Source organism: Neodiprion virginianus, chromosome 3 (assembly GCF_021901495.1).
Source record: "Neodiprion virginianus isolate iyNeoVirg1 chromosome 3, iyNeoVirg1.1, whole genome shotgun sequence".
Taxonomy (NCBI): Eukaryota; Metazoa; Arthropoda; class Insecta; order Hymenoptera; family Diprionidae; genus Neodiprion; species Neodiprion virginianus.
The window spans coordinates 21274643-21290392 of NC_060879.1; the positions used below are offsets into that span (position 1 = coordinate 21274643).

The 15750-nt window shown below is 39.6% G+C and overlaps 1 long non-coding RNA gene across 1 annotated transcript in view; it reads left to right on the top strand.

The window, feature by feature from the left end:
* Positions 1-15208, top strand: part of LOC124300674 (uncharacterized) — an 87002-nt gene extending 71794 nt beyond the window's left edge. The window contains exon 3 of the long non-coding RNA XR_006907280.1: positions 13212-15208. This is a non-coding gene — a long non-coding RNA (uncharacterized LOC124300674). The remainder of the gene's footprint in view (positions 1-13211) is intronic.
* The last annotated feature ends 542 nt before the right edge of the window (positions 15209-15750 follow it).

The following is a 15750-nucleotide window of genomic DNA, read 5'->3' on the forward strand; positions in this document are numbered from 1 at the left end:
TACTAACTAGCAACCATGCTTCGCGACTCTGCGATATACGCTGTACGCGTATACACACGCGTAATGGTGGTGCAACCACCCCGAACACGCATCAGTCCTGTTCTCTTGGGTGAAGAGGGAGGCAGGCCGCGCTCTCTCGGGGGTAGAGAAATAAAAATGCAGAAGAATCGTAAAAGCAATCTCAACCTGCGCTGGTTCGCCAGACGAAACACTGACTATACCCAATATCGTTGACAACTGGTTACAGGCATCTCCGAGTTATGCTAGCTCAACTGCTCGACCCGCGCCCCAACTTTTTAATGATCACCGAAAAATTTCCTGCGTGTGTAACTACTTACACCGATATATTGCTGGCAAAAAAAAATGGTGGTTCTTATCAATTTTGTTACGGGACAGTCGTTATACGTTGAGTATTCAACGAATTATCGTAGTCGAAAGCTACGAAGATCTCTGTGATAGTACAAAACTAGAAGACACTGGAATCGTGAAGAAACACTTCATTTCAAATCGCTGCAAAACTCTTGAAAATTTTTTAGGTTCGTTCAGTTTCAATTTGTTGTGGGACACTTTATTTTTAAAACCATTTTCCACCGATTCACGGATTGACACTTTTTTTTTATCACTTCCGCATCTTTGGATATTACATTTTTTGACTATGGCAATATTGTATTGCTCGTGGAAGAAAATCAAATCTGTTTAACTCACTTTGCGGATAATAATTTTCTGCGTAAAATGTACCAGCCTAAAGTAAAATCGAACAAATCTGCTGAATTAGTCACAATTTTGAAGCAATTCCAGAAAGTCACTAAAAAATATTTTTCTCAATAATCAATTCGAGAATACTGAGAAAAAACGTGACACCATGATTACAATACTTCATGTTTACTTACATTTTACAGAGTGATTACGAGAGAATAATTGGACTTTAATTTCGTGATTTCTCATGATCATTGTGATTTGAAATGATTTCTCGTTATTAGAAAGAGATTCTTGGGAATCTTAAACGATTTCTCACGACTACCAATGATTACTAATACAGAATTTCATCACACTATAACTGATTTCAACATGATTTCGAAATCATTTCGAATGATGTTGACACCCTAATCACTTGACTGGAAGACCCCTGAGTCGATGCATTAATAATTTGTTGGCTCTTACGAATGTCAGTACATTGTTGTGAAATTTAATATTCAACGATTTGAACTTGATAAAAGAAAGTGGCCAAGCGAACTTGTAGAAAGTAGTTTTCTGAATAAAACGAGCTACCGTAAAGTGAAATCGAACGATTTTGAAGTAAATTGGAACGAAGTATCGATGCCTAGGTTCTTTGTCATCACTCCAGTATTTTCTATTTTTCTATTTTTAAACAGGTCTTCGCAGCTTACGAGTATAATAATTTCATGAATATTTAATGTACGAGTATTTCGCAATAAAACTGATGAAAAGCATCGGCTTTCGACTGTCCTCGACTTCACATCGCTGAACACGCTTGTAACAATGTTCACTTCCCTCCACTGAAAAATCTGCTCTCCCGGTGATTCGGTCAAAGCACCGAAACACCCCGAAGTGTCGTTGTACTTTTTCTCCAGCCAGCTGCGGTGCAATCATTCCGGGTTCCAGGACCGCGATTTCCCGCATCTTTCTCTCCCAGCGTGCCGAGGTGTGGATGGATGACGTACCGCGGAAGAATGAGACACGAGAGGCGAAGGTGGAGGTCGGACTGGTATAATAATACGTAAAATTGTGGGGAGGCTATCGCGTGGCTTAGAGACATTCGGTGAGTGGATGTATAACCACCCACTAACTCAGCGCATGTAACCTCCGATGCAGCGGGGGTGGGTTTCTCGGCGGTGGCGATAGTGGTGACTGGCCCCAGCAATTACATGGAAATAAAAGGGAATAAAACCTGTTCTCGGTTTGGTAAAAACGACGAGAGGCTAGACAAACGAAATCGTCGTAGATCCATATCCGGAGATAGTTGCCTAGGGTAATAGGAAACCGTTTAAAAATAGAACGCCATCGCGACGCTGCCGTTACAAAACACACAGGCAAAATCCAAAGTGCTCGTATCTTCGTCGCGACGCTTCATACGCCCCAACAACCCCCGGAACCTGCTTCACTCGCGTTTCTATTCTTCTATTTCGCAGTGAATGCAATGTTGTAGATCAGAAATTGGGTGAATAAAGTGCGACTGTATACCGCGGATTTCAGTATTCAACTGCGACCTTCGTCATTGATATCAAAATTGTTATGGTTTCAAAGGTTGCATCTGACGATGAATTAATGGAACGATTGCTTCCTCCTGTTCGAAAAAAGAGAAAGAAAAATATATCGGAATATATGGTGGAAAACTGACGCAGAATTTGAGATGGATTCTTCGGTTTTTGTTTCGACTTCACATTGGTCGGATGGGACAAGATTTTTTTTACAATATGCCAAAAACAAAAAACTATATTGAGAAAAAAGGTATCAGATTTACAGAAATAACGTTAGTCCCAAGTCGTACAGGTTTTATAGAATCTTACCTCTTTAAATAATTGTAAGCCTTATTTTACCCTATGAGGTTTTTCGTTCGACTTAATTGAGTGAATTTCCTCCGATCCGGCCCGAGAAACAACGAATTAAATCCGAACTGCCGATGAAATACTTATATCAGGGAAAAAATCACAAAGGGTCTAGTCGAATAAGCGTGTATAAATTACTCCAGAATGTTGTTATTCTAATAACTCAAAAACCAAATGTCCGATGAAATACACAATTTCGTCAACTCTAAGCTGAGGAAAGCTGCGTCAATCGAGACCAAAATCATCAAAATCAGTTGCTTCACTCTCTAGATATCGTCATTATTTTCTGACGATAATCAAGTAACTCCAAAATTCCCGGACCAATGATTTTTAAAATTTAATCAGTTTTCAGTCAAGAAAGGCCCCGTTGATTAAGACCAAAATCATCCAAATCCGTTGATTCGTTCCCGTGATATATTCTAATGTAAAGCTGAATAGATTTCTGCGTTGATCAATTTAGCACTTTTCATATTACTTGAAAAACTAAATTCCAAACGAAAAGATAAAAAATTATTATATCTTGAGAACAGATGATTGGATCTGAATGAAAATTGTTACCACATGTTTTCTTTTTAATCGCTGATCACGAATATAGGGTCATATTTACATAATTTAAATTTGACGTATTTTATATGCTGAAACAAAAAAAAACACATTTGGATTACGATGAAAATTGGTACTCGAAGATTTTTTGGATCGCTAATTACGAATTTGACATCGATCTTCAAATGTCCGAATAAGATAATGACAACATCATTGTCGTTGTAATTTCAGCTCGGAACGAGTTTGAAAAAACGAGAAGTTGAAAGGCAAGCTGTTTCTAAAACAAAAAAAGGAAAAAGTTAAGAAAAAAAAAAAAAACAAGAACCTCCGCGCGTAGAATTGAAATCTTCGACCGTTACGAAGGCTTCTCACGAGGCGAGCTGCAACAATCGTAATAACTAATTGCGATTGTTGCTACGGGCATGCGATTATCCTGACAACGGTTGTGACAATGCAGGTTAGACGAGAGAGGAGGACGATGATAATCGAGGAGGCGAGCGAGCATGTAGGATGAAGAATGACAATCTCGCAGGGCAATTTGAATATGAATCCGAGTGCGAACAATGCGATCGGCGGTCTATTAGCTCCTCGGCGTGCCGTATCACCCCTTGATCGAGGGATCTGCGTATACGTGCTCCCAGCATCCCGTGAATCGGCCGCTGGAGAACAGTTTCGAGTCCGTTTCGTCTCCGCCCGGCAGGCCGTTAGTTTGTTAACTAGCCGAGCGGGTGGCAGTCACGTACTTCGGTGCCCGGCGTTTCAATGCGGAACTCTCATCAGAATCAAGGCTCGCTACGTTTAACTCGATAATTAAACCGGCATCCCCCCGCAGCCCGGAAAACGCGGCGAAACGAAGAGGAACAACGTTGAGCCGCATTCGAGCCGAGCCGGCGAACGGCAACGGAAACGGAGGGCGACGACAGCGATCCGAATTTGCATTCACAGATTTCATATTGATTTCCATCGGGCTATTATTATACATGTATACAGATGCATCGCTCCGGGTTTGCAGCCGTGGAATACGAGCCGATACTCCATGGCAAACGGAAATTTGACTATATGCGCATAGTTTTAACTCGATAACTTCAGCCGATATATCCTCTGCAGCACCGAGTTCTCCTATGCAGTTTGAATTATGAGCGTTATACGTATATCTAACGCAACGCCCCGCTTTCTTTTAAATTTTTTCATCCTTCGATCCAAAAATTTTTATCACGTGTTTTTCATTAGGATATGTTTCGAGTCTATTTTATTAGAATGAAAATTTTTCTCGCCTGCAACATCACTAACATTTTTCTATACAATTTTGGACGTTTATTGTTCAGATTCGTTGTTAAAAATATAATACACGTCAGGGTCATGTACTTTTTAACGAAGCGTACAGAAAGAATATAAAAATTGAGACAGTCAAACTGAAATCACAATTTTATATATAATTTTAACTTAACGTTTTTTAATGTAACGTAAATTTTAGTCGTATTACTTGAAATTCCTTTCAATTGTGAACAATAATTTATATATTATGACGATTGATGTATATAAATCTGATATCCCAAGTTGAAATTGATCTGTTCAACAGTATCAATTTAATTTTTTGCTTCCAACTGTATTCGTCCCAAATTTCAAAAAGTAATTTGAGCAGTTTTCAGTAGCACTTGGACGATATGTTTTTGATTGAGTTTTAATCGATAAACCAAAAGATGCTAAATATTTGAGAAATTTCATGAGATTGACAATTTTTTATAGAGGATACACGTGATCTCTATAGATTCCAGAATTTTATGATTTTGTTATCAATTCAATTAACGATAAAACTTAAGAATGTAGAAGGTATGAGAAATTTTTTTAAGATCCTACTCATCGTTCTTCATAAGATTTGACGTGCACAGGATGAACGAATTTTTCTTTTTAGACGAAGCCTTCCACTTTGAGTCGATTAAGAATAAACCAATAAAATAAGTCGTAACTGAAACGAACAGATATGCTATCGAAAAGCAGGTATGACAAACTTGTGCCCACTTGACTTAAAAAAAAATTTGTAATCCCATCTACAGATACTGGAAAAAAAAATATTTTTCTTACGCCATTATTCGCCTTACATTAGCCGTTACGTACGCCCTGTAAAGATTTTCGATTTCTTCACGCACAACTGTTGCGATAACGAATAGATTAATTGCGGATGAACGGGAAGCTCGAGTTAATGAGAATCCAAGAGACTTGGGTGGATATAATACAAGCGGGAAATCGGGCCGATTAAACTGAACGGAAAGCCGGTTAACGCCGAAGAAAGTCACGGGTGTAGAGGGAGGAACGAGGGTGTATCGCTTAGCGGTGTGCACCATCTTCTTGTAGCGGGTGGCTCCGAGTCCGCGGTGCAGGGCTGAAGAAATTAATGTAGCGAGAATCGTTCCAATTAAAAATCCAATTAAAGAAACCAGGGTCGGAGGCGTCGTCGTGCGTATATAATATATATATATATATATATATATATATAAAAGCCGGCGCGTCTACGCGACGACGCTAAGATTTAAATAAGAACTCATCAAATCGAAATCACTTCCGCCCGATAAAGCTACCGTTCATTTGTTAACTGCTACGCTGGCTTCCCTTCCCCTCCTTCTCTTTTCTCTCTCGGTTCTCCTCGTTCTAGTTTTACTTTTACTTTCTTCTTTTTCTTTCATTTTTTCCCTTCCACTTTCTTATTCCGTCATTAATTCCCCTCCAAGAAGAGTGTTAGTTTTATCGCTCGTCATTTTTTTAAGTGCAAATGAGTTCTCACTCTCCCCCCCCCCTCCCCCAAACCGCCCGCCTTTCTGTCACTCTCGCCCACCCTGCCGTTTCATTTTCAAACTTCTCTCGCCCTCCCGCGTCGAGGGAGACTCTTTTATTTCTTTAATTTAAAAATCCTATATATCTAGGTATGTATATATGTATATATATATATATACGATTTCGCGCCTTCCCCCAGCCAACTCTGCTCTCTCAGGATTAAAATCCAGCCCTCCGCCTCGTCAAAATCTCGCGACGTTTTCATCCGGGCTCTGCATGTACGGAGTCGAGACTAATTGCACGATAATTTTCTAAGATTTCCCATTTTTCGTTGATCTTCAATCTAACAATTTTCATGACTTGTTTCTACAGCTCTGTGGAAATAAGACGAGGGAAACATTTCTTTAGCGTAGGTAACAAATAACCTGTTTCATTATGGATGCTCGATACATCGAATCGAATTTTTTTTTCTTTCTCGATAAAGAAAAAAAAAAAATTTGAGCAGATGTAACGGAATATTGTTTTTTCCGCTCACATCATTCGAATATTTTACAAAGAGGGGGAAAAAAAGTTGTATTAGCCTGCGATGTGCGAAAAAATCGGGTTTCTTGTTAACGAAGTCTAAACAAAAAGAATAAAGAACTAAATGTGAAACGAGGCAGAAGTGAGGGAGCTGACCTCGCTTCTACGTTGTTAGTCTGTAAAAAAAATCTAATAAATATCTAATGGCAAACGTAAACGCAGGGTAGATCGTCAAGGGCGTAGAATCAACAAATACACTTGGCTGAAATATGTATGTATCGATCGGGGAAAACAGCACTTGCCTACCAACTGTATACGTAGTCTTATTACAAAGCTCGTTGCTCATTATTGTTCGCTGGTTAAAAAGGTTTTTTTCATTTCCTTCGTCGCTCTGAAAAAAAAAATTACGAACCAGAAATATTACAATATTATTCATTCATCGCTCATACTTTTCCAAGCCATTGGGAGGGAACTTTTATACCCTGTATGAAAACGTGAAGCTAGTTTTAATTTCGTGGCTTATCATAGGTATATCTACACAGCGTTCCCGTATCTGGATGATCTATAAGCAACTAGTTTGTAGTACAATTAGGCATATTTATACCCATGTAAAGTATGTAACAGATCAAAATTACACGTCAGAAAGGAAATTAAAATTCCAAGCGGAAACGCTCGCGTGTACGTACAACGTGTATTTGTTTCAAGGATTGGGGAAAGACGGAGAAGGCGAGAGCGAGAAGCCAGAGGGAGGGATGAGGGGAATAGGAAGCAAAAGGCGTTGCGGCGTCGTGACGGCGTGTCCATCCGTCCGTCCCGTGAGGCCGTGAGTCCGTTGGTCTGTCCGATCATTAAACAATATAATTGCCTGCATCCTGCGAGCCAGCAGCTCGGTCCCCCCTCGTCTCCTGCAGCGATACTCGAGCCTTCCCCTGGGATTTCACGTTCCGTATTACCGCGGTGTGAGAATCCGGGGTTATAGAATAGAGAGGAAAAAAAAGTCTAAAGAGTAGGGCAAGATGAAGATCGGAAGCCGGAGAAGGGGGGATTGATAAGTAAAAATAACGAATCCGGGTAGGTATGTGTGATGTACCTATACCTGTGTAATACTACAGTGCCAGGTGATGATGGGTATGCAACCCGGGTTAAGGTGATGGCCTAGAGGATGTAATGTTCTACAAAACGAAACGCGCGGGCGGCCACCGTTTGCGGCTATGACTAAATTATTCCTAATCGAAATACTACCTATGTGGTTGCTACACGTAAACGTCGTCTCTGTATAACTACAAGAGCGTTTTTCTTGCAGCTTGGTTATATTATAGACACAAAAATCAAGCTGTGTGCTTGATACGCTGTGAACGGTTTATTGTATGATATATTTTAACCGTAATATCTTCAGGAAGATAGAGAATAAGAAGAATAAGATGAGGAACAGTTCAATGCGCTCGAACGGTATTTTATTCTTGTATATTATTTTATACACAACTTGGTACAGAGATAAAAGTTGACCAGATTTAACGGATCGCTCAGGAATACAGCGTTCAAGAAAAATAATAAAAAATTACGTATGTTGGTCTTAGTAGTTTCAGATTAACGTTGATCTACAGCGTGAATTCTACAAGGAAGGATATTTCGTTAATCGTTAAAACATACAAACTCATACAGCCGAGATTCCTTTTTTTAGTCTAATGAAAATCAGAAACCGGTTATTTATGAATGATTTGGGCTTTCAGAATATGCAGTTCATCGATTGCAACTGATTTAAAATACATGATTACAGAAAAGTTAAGAAATTGTCACATCTTTCGGCCAGAAGCACTTTTATTTTTAAGGATTGAAATTCATCGTTAGTGCGATTTTAATTGTCGAATTTTACAACATATAAAAAAAAAAGAAGCATGTCTCATTTTCATCAAAATTGTCTCATCGTTGCTTCTTTTACTTATTTTCCTTCGTATTCTTTTTATAGACATTTTAAAAATTCGCTACCACGATTGAAACATGTTTCACAGGCAATAATTTTATCACACTGTGAATTCACTTCGATTAGGTGCTTTTCTTCTAGCAATTCACATACCCTATAAACAAATAAAACAGCTCAGTCGCACCTCGACTCGAAAGCTTAAAAATACTTTGAGACACTTTCCTGAAAAATCTTTATTCGTTAATTTTGTTAGAGCGATAGGATCGATATATAAAATTGATTTTCATACGAGAACCGAAGCAATTCTTTACGGTTATCACGGATTCTTCCCTAACGTCCATGACAGGCAAAGTTCGTGCAAGGCAATAGGCACCGCAGCTGAGCAGCGCGGGGATCAAATGTTCTCGATGATCGAATTTACGGGGAATAGTTTGCAAAAGGATCTGCGGTGCCGGCGGCCTTTATTAGACATTCCTCTTCCGCTGACCCGGGCTCCTCTCTTCTGCACCGTTCCCGTTCCTCCGGCGCTGATCTGGACGCTGCCTAATCGGGTGTGAACTTTCCTTTGTACCCCCTATGATCGGTCCAGCTCGACTCCGGATCTCCTCCGCGTCCGTCGGTCCTGGATCCCTCTCCCTCCCCCCTTTTCATCCCGCCCCCTGATATTGCTACGGCGTTGTTTAATTTCGTCGGTGGTTCCTTTGTTTCCGAACGTTTCAATTTAAATCGAACCCCTCGATTCCCAGCCTCTCCGCTCATTATTGCTTCTTTTTAACCTCGGGACCTGGGTACAGGGCTAGTAGTTTCAGCTGGAAATCCTGAAATATTCTTGAGGATGAATGGGACCCGTACACTGAATCATACGTTAGGAAAAGAAAAAAAAAATCTCGAGCAATGTTATTTGCACTAGCGATAGTGAACATAACCGAAACGACGTCTCTACTAAGTGATAGAAACGAATATGAGCGGATTTGAATTACACAAGCTGAGATACCAACCATTTGAGGAAACGTTTTATAATTGGAACGTTCAAAATGATAAAACTCTCGTGGTTTTTAAACAGTCCTAATGGTTTGAACGCATTTTGATTACCAACCACTTACCCATAAATTCTCAAATTCAATTACTATCGGTATAAATAAAACTGCTGGGGATTTTTTAAACTATTCCTTTTCCTCTTCTCGCTTTGGATTCAGATCATGGGCCCCATTCGTCCTCATTGTCAAAGAATTCTGATCCCTAAACGAATGTTCGAAACACTATCTTATTATGTTGGAGTGATAGAGTAATAGTGATAAGGTGTATTGAGACATTAATTAGATACAGTGAAACAAAGTTAAGTTTCTTTCAAGTACAAACGTGAAAAAAATCAATAATCTAAAATTGCAACCCCATATTCGCCTTATTCATAACCCAAATTAGAAATTTGAGCATCTGTGCAATAGTATTTCATTTGAAACAGTACATAATTATCAACACGTACAGTTAGGATTTTAATTTCGGTACTGCTCTCAAGTAACAAAATTTTGATGCCGATGCAGCAAGATTTTTGTTGAGATTTTTTTTCCATCTCTTTCGTCAGAGTTATAAAAATTCGTGAAATATTTGATTAAGGTAACAAAATGATGGGCTCGATAAATAGACGAAGTGACACCTTTTTTTACACATCGAAAAAACTTTCACCCTCAATGTAAATGTCAATATCAAACTGCATTGCACAGCGAAGTTGGTGAAATTAATCTTCTCTCCATAAATTGTACCTGCAACGCGATTTATTGTACACTTGACATCAGTGATTGCGAGACGGCGACTTTTTTGGACCAGTCGATTACGTTGGCAATGCAGAACAGGCTCAACCTATGTGAACATAACGACCCTTAAGGATAAGGGTGACACGACTCAAAAATTGGAATTTTTCAGTAGAAGCATTTAACTATGAGTAAAGTCTTGCATGCTTATGAAAGTTATCTGTTGTTTGCTGCTCTGTGACAGCCAATTTTTCAACTACAGAAATGTCACTTTTTAAGCTTATAGATTCGAACTTTGCAAATCCAAATATGGTCCCAACTCAAAAACGCCAATTCTTGAGTTGGTTCACCCTTGTCGCCGGGGTGTGATAACACAACCCGTGACCGTTGAATTATGTGTTTTCGGGATCACATCTAACCTAAAAATATAAAATTTTACAGCTTTAATTTTTGTAAACATAACATAACCCATGACCGTGGAATATATCCTAAAAATACAAAATGCAACGGTCATGAGTTACGTTGTGTTTGGAAAGATTGAGGCCGTCGAATTTTGCATTTTTAGGTTCGATTTGAAGATCATGGGTTAGGCTATGTTTACAAAGATCGAACACGTTTCGCGGACGGCCGGCAGTGGCGCTGCGATCCGATTCTTCATTGCCAACGCGACTAGCTCGTCCAAAAAACTGTCCGTCTCAAAATCACTGACGCCGAGTGTACACGAATTACGCAACCGTTTTTAACGCTAATATACATCCATACGCATAATACGTGATAGAGTATTTTCCACTGCGCACAAGCCTTCAATTTTAGTTGGACTCATATTTGATTTTTATCTATTTTCATTCGGTTGATTAAAAAACCGTTTCCTTTTTCAATTTTTTAATTTTTTTTCTCTCCTCCGCCTCGATTTCTATATACAGGGTGGCGTGGCAGCGGGACCGTGTATAAAAAAACGACAAAGAGGTATCCTCGGTTCGGTATGGCTACTACACCGGCTCTTGTACAGACCTATCCTTACCCGCGGTGAAAAAAGCGTCGCTAATGAGCCGAGACGCGGCTGATCATTTCTCGCGCAGCGTTGCAGTACGCTATAATACGAGCCTAACCTATCCCCCGAACCGCCGCGACGCTGGACGTCGCCGAGATCCTGAAGGAGGTATTTTTTCACCTGGGTTGTAGGCACGCAGTTGTTGCCTGCCCACGTCTATTGTGCCTGGGCACAAACACGGCTCTACGGTTATCGCGTTTTCTCAAATTCCTTACACCTACTCCGATCCATGAACGTCTCTGGCTCTTGTGATACCGTTTTGTACAGAAGCTTGTACAACGCGACGGCAATCAGACGTGACGCTTTGAACGTCTGAACGACGACGACCAGCGGCGAGGAGTCGAAAGGTCACAAACTTGTCGCAGATACACGCTGGAGTCAGGACTCATCGAACTGCAACCTACGGAACAAGAAAGAGAAGGAAGATGGAGGAGAGGGAGAATCAAACAAACGTATAATACAGACTTTGACTTTTTTTATTTTCGTTTATTTATTTTTTTGCTTTTCACTCGCTGTTCACTCAACGCATCGTCAGTTTCCAGTGCGACGGGAACAATTGTAAAAAATTACATATTCTCATATACGGTTGTCTGGCGATAGAATCGGTACTTGAAATCAGAATATCTGGACGTTCCTTCCGAATTAGGAATCCAGCTAATTAATGTATACAGTGTATATTGCCAACGACAGAATTGTCTGTCGTGTGCTATGGCTTAATGCGCATAAGCCTAGAAAATTTTGACGGTCGTCGATGTCGGAATTTTTTAGGTTTCCATACATCGCGGCAAACTGACGTCTAAATTTATGACGGTTGGTCACCCTGGCGATCAAACGATCTCGGATTTTAGCGCAAACGTATTAAACTATATAATTGGAAAGTTTTTAGTATAAATCTTTCCAATTTCTCGAGTAAAAGCTTGTCAAGTTTGCTTATACGTGCTAAATAATTCAATGAAGTAAAATTCACTTATGACCCCCCCCCCCCCCCGCTGATCAAAGCATGATAATGCCCTGACTGTTTGGGAAAATCTGATAAGGTCTATTTATATCCTGACAATTGAAAATAGCTTTGCACCGTGGTGTTTCGTTCGTCGGACACGCCGAACGTACAATCCATTCGAAAAATAGATGCTGTCAAAGAAAGGTGATTCGACGAGAGAGAACGATGGAGAAAATACGAAGAGAATGTTTTTTCTAGATTGTAATCTCTTTCGAATTTAAAAATCGAAGCCATCAAAACCCCGCACACAGTTGTAATACATCAACTGTACACACGCGGCACATGCATAGTCATTAATAATGCAACACGACCCGGCCGCGGTACAGGAATGATAGTGTAACAATGATGACGATAACAATAATAACAACAACGATATTGTTATTAATAATCATAGCAATTTCGAGCAAGATATACCTACCAGCCCTCTACTAGAGGAAGCGGCGCATTACGACGTAATGCAATCCGAGTATATTTGAATACCTAATAGCTTTCAATGCATACATTAAGCTCTAAATGCTTATTATTTATACCGCCTTATATCCATACCCTGCATCCAATGCGCGGGTTGGTGCACGAACACTCAGACGTGGCATATACGTATAGGCGGGGTGCGGGGTGCGGGTATATTATAGGATTTTAACAGAGCCAGAAGTTTGAAACTGTGCTGCAGCTACACGATCCACGTGTGTGCCCACATACGTCAAACGCCGAATAGACTCAAACTTATGTATATACCAACTGGATGCAGGAATCCATCATGCGCGAGACGCTGCTGGCCGGGTCAATCGTAAGGCTGTTTAAATTATCCCGTGAAATTCAAACCGTCCGAACCACGCAGCTTTGTTATCCGAATCCGGTAGCACCGTCATATCGAAACGGTGTTTCGAGTTTCGTCTTACGCGCAGATCTGGGTAAAGAGTCAGGAGTTTGCACGCTGAATAAAATTTCATTTTTTACAATTCAAAAATTTAACGGGTTTAATATCTTCATTTGGTACCAGCAACTATTTAAGTGTGATTATGTAGTTGCCGATACTATATTTCATGGTTATTGCAACATTAAATATATTTAATGTATTACATTTTTTCAGTTTACGGATACGGCCTCAACTTCAATGAATTGCTGTGCCAACATCAGGCTATCACAGTGGCTATGAGGAAACGTAATACGAGTGATCCTGACGAGAAGATATTCTGATCACTTCTACGAAACTGGTATTCATTTCGTATCCAGATCAATATTTTTCGATCAAGTTAAAAAGTGACAATAGTTCACGATCGTACAATAACCAAAACTAGAATTTTTTTCTTTCGGCTCAAGGCTAAAAGATAGATAGTGTATGGCGAAAACTATACAGTAGGATCGTTTTGGAATCTGACTGCATAATTATGAAGCTTATACAGTGTCGCATACCTTAAGCTGTTGATTTTTCGTATTTATTCGTCAAGGATGGATTATACAGTTCCGAAGTGTGAATTGATTATTAGCACGGCCGTGAAGCGTTTATTAGAGGATTGAGCGATAGAGAGATGGAGAGAGAGAGAGAAGGAGACTAAGTCTGAAGTATGAACACAGTAATCCTCGGTGATGAGAATTTCAAGATGAGACTGGAGAGAAGACGCCGCGCTATCGCTCACCGTCAATATTGAGAAAATACGTAATCACACCGCCAAAAATTGCCCTCAGCTGTGGCAAGCGATGTTGTACGTATAGCTTCTATATTCTTGCACAACATTGACTTTGCCGGGATTAGGTATATATAACCGCGAGCACCAATTTCGTGCCCTGATCGGTCTTGATCATCGTCCCAGATATCGAGATTCATTGTGACAGGCGAAAATTTGCAAGTCGTGATAAAACGGTCACGATTTTCCCAGAAATAGCTCTCCGAAGAAGATTTTCATCTTGTACGAATAAATGGTGACCATAACAATTTAGTTCGGATCAATTTTTCAACTTGGAATCTCAAGGGTAATCGATTCAGTTTTTTGAACGGTCGTTTGTTCGCTTCTCTTGTAAAATAAAGATCGACAAACTCGAACGTATTTCAAAAATTTTGAACCCAATTCCTTCACGCCAGCTCTGATTTGCCTTATTCGGAATAGAGAAATGAGCACTTTTAAAAACAATTACAAGGTGGCGTTTTTTTAGCATTGATCAAATGACATAGCGTTTCGTCATGGTCGTAAGATACAAGATATCGACGTCCTAAGATTAAATTTTACGCGTAAGCTCGATTGGTCGACATTGCGAATGTGACTGAAGAAAATTTGAACTATAATGAGAAAAAAAATAAATAAAAAATGGTAATTCAGAGACCGTTCGAATTACATAGTTGCCACACTGTAATTCTCATTTACGCCTCATACCTGCAGTAAGCAGTTGAGTAAATCCGGAGCTAATGGAACGTCGGCTACTGTTTCGAACCGTGCATGCGTACAAAGCGTGTAAAATTTAATGAAAATAATGGTAAGTAAATGATGAAAGAATGAGTAAAAAGAAACTGACACGGGCGGAATTAACAACGCAACGTTCGAATTGCGCAATCGATAACGGAACGGGAATTTAATACCGTGGTGTTCGTTAGTGCGACGTGCCTGGTGTACCTGCCTAGATGTGTAAACCTTCCGCATAGAGGAAGGCGTGAAATCCTGTAATTACACTCAGCGGCTAGACGAAATAGCGATAGTTTTAAATACTCGATAGCATCGTTCGAACGCCGCAATTCCTCGGCTCGCCGATGCTTCGACCATCGTTTCAGAGATGGCGCACGATGTCTGACGACGAACGAAATCTGGCTGACCACCGTCGAGCTCTCGGTCTCTTCTACTTTTCCTGCTTTGCTGTAGCCCAACGCTCTATTCGTCATGTATTTGTTGAGTTAAATTTAAACTTCATTTTGCGTAGCAAAATTTTTAATCGTGACGAAATAAATCCGCACACTCGTATTTAACCATTTCAAAACTGAATCGAATCCGGTCGTGGAAAATTTTTTTCTACCAATTTCGTTTCCGTATCTTTCAATCGAGATATCTGATTTTTTTTTTAGAATTTTTCCTCAACTTGTATCAAGCGTTACGTTACACGCATTTACGTTACAGTGGACACGTAAATTTTTTCAAGTTTTTACAACTTTGCATTAATTGGTATTGAACTTGTATGTTTTTTTTTTTTTTTTTTCATGCCATTCGAGACTATTTTAGAAACATAAATATTTTTTTTCCAAGCAATACGTTAATTTTAGATAATTTGTAATTTGAAATGAGAATGAAAAGGACTAGATTATATGTACTTTACAGACTAGAAAAGCTACGTAAACGAAGGGATTATAATCATTGTATTTTTTCTTTATTTGTTTCACTTTTGAGACGGGTATCAAAACTTTGACGAAATAGATCCCTTCAAAAAAGAAATCCGATGAGTCAACCTTTCATTACAAATCTTTGAAATATATGTCTACTGGAACGGACAACCATTGTAAAAGAGTTATAAGAGAGTAAGTAAGAGAGACGTTTTTCTGATTGTGTAAAATAATTCATAAGAAAATTCTTTAGAGGAAAATATAGATACCACTTCAAGATAACAATGCTTGAAAACTCAAAATTTTGTGCGATCAACGAGAAGATTAA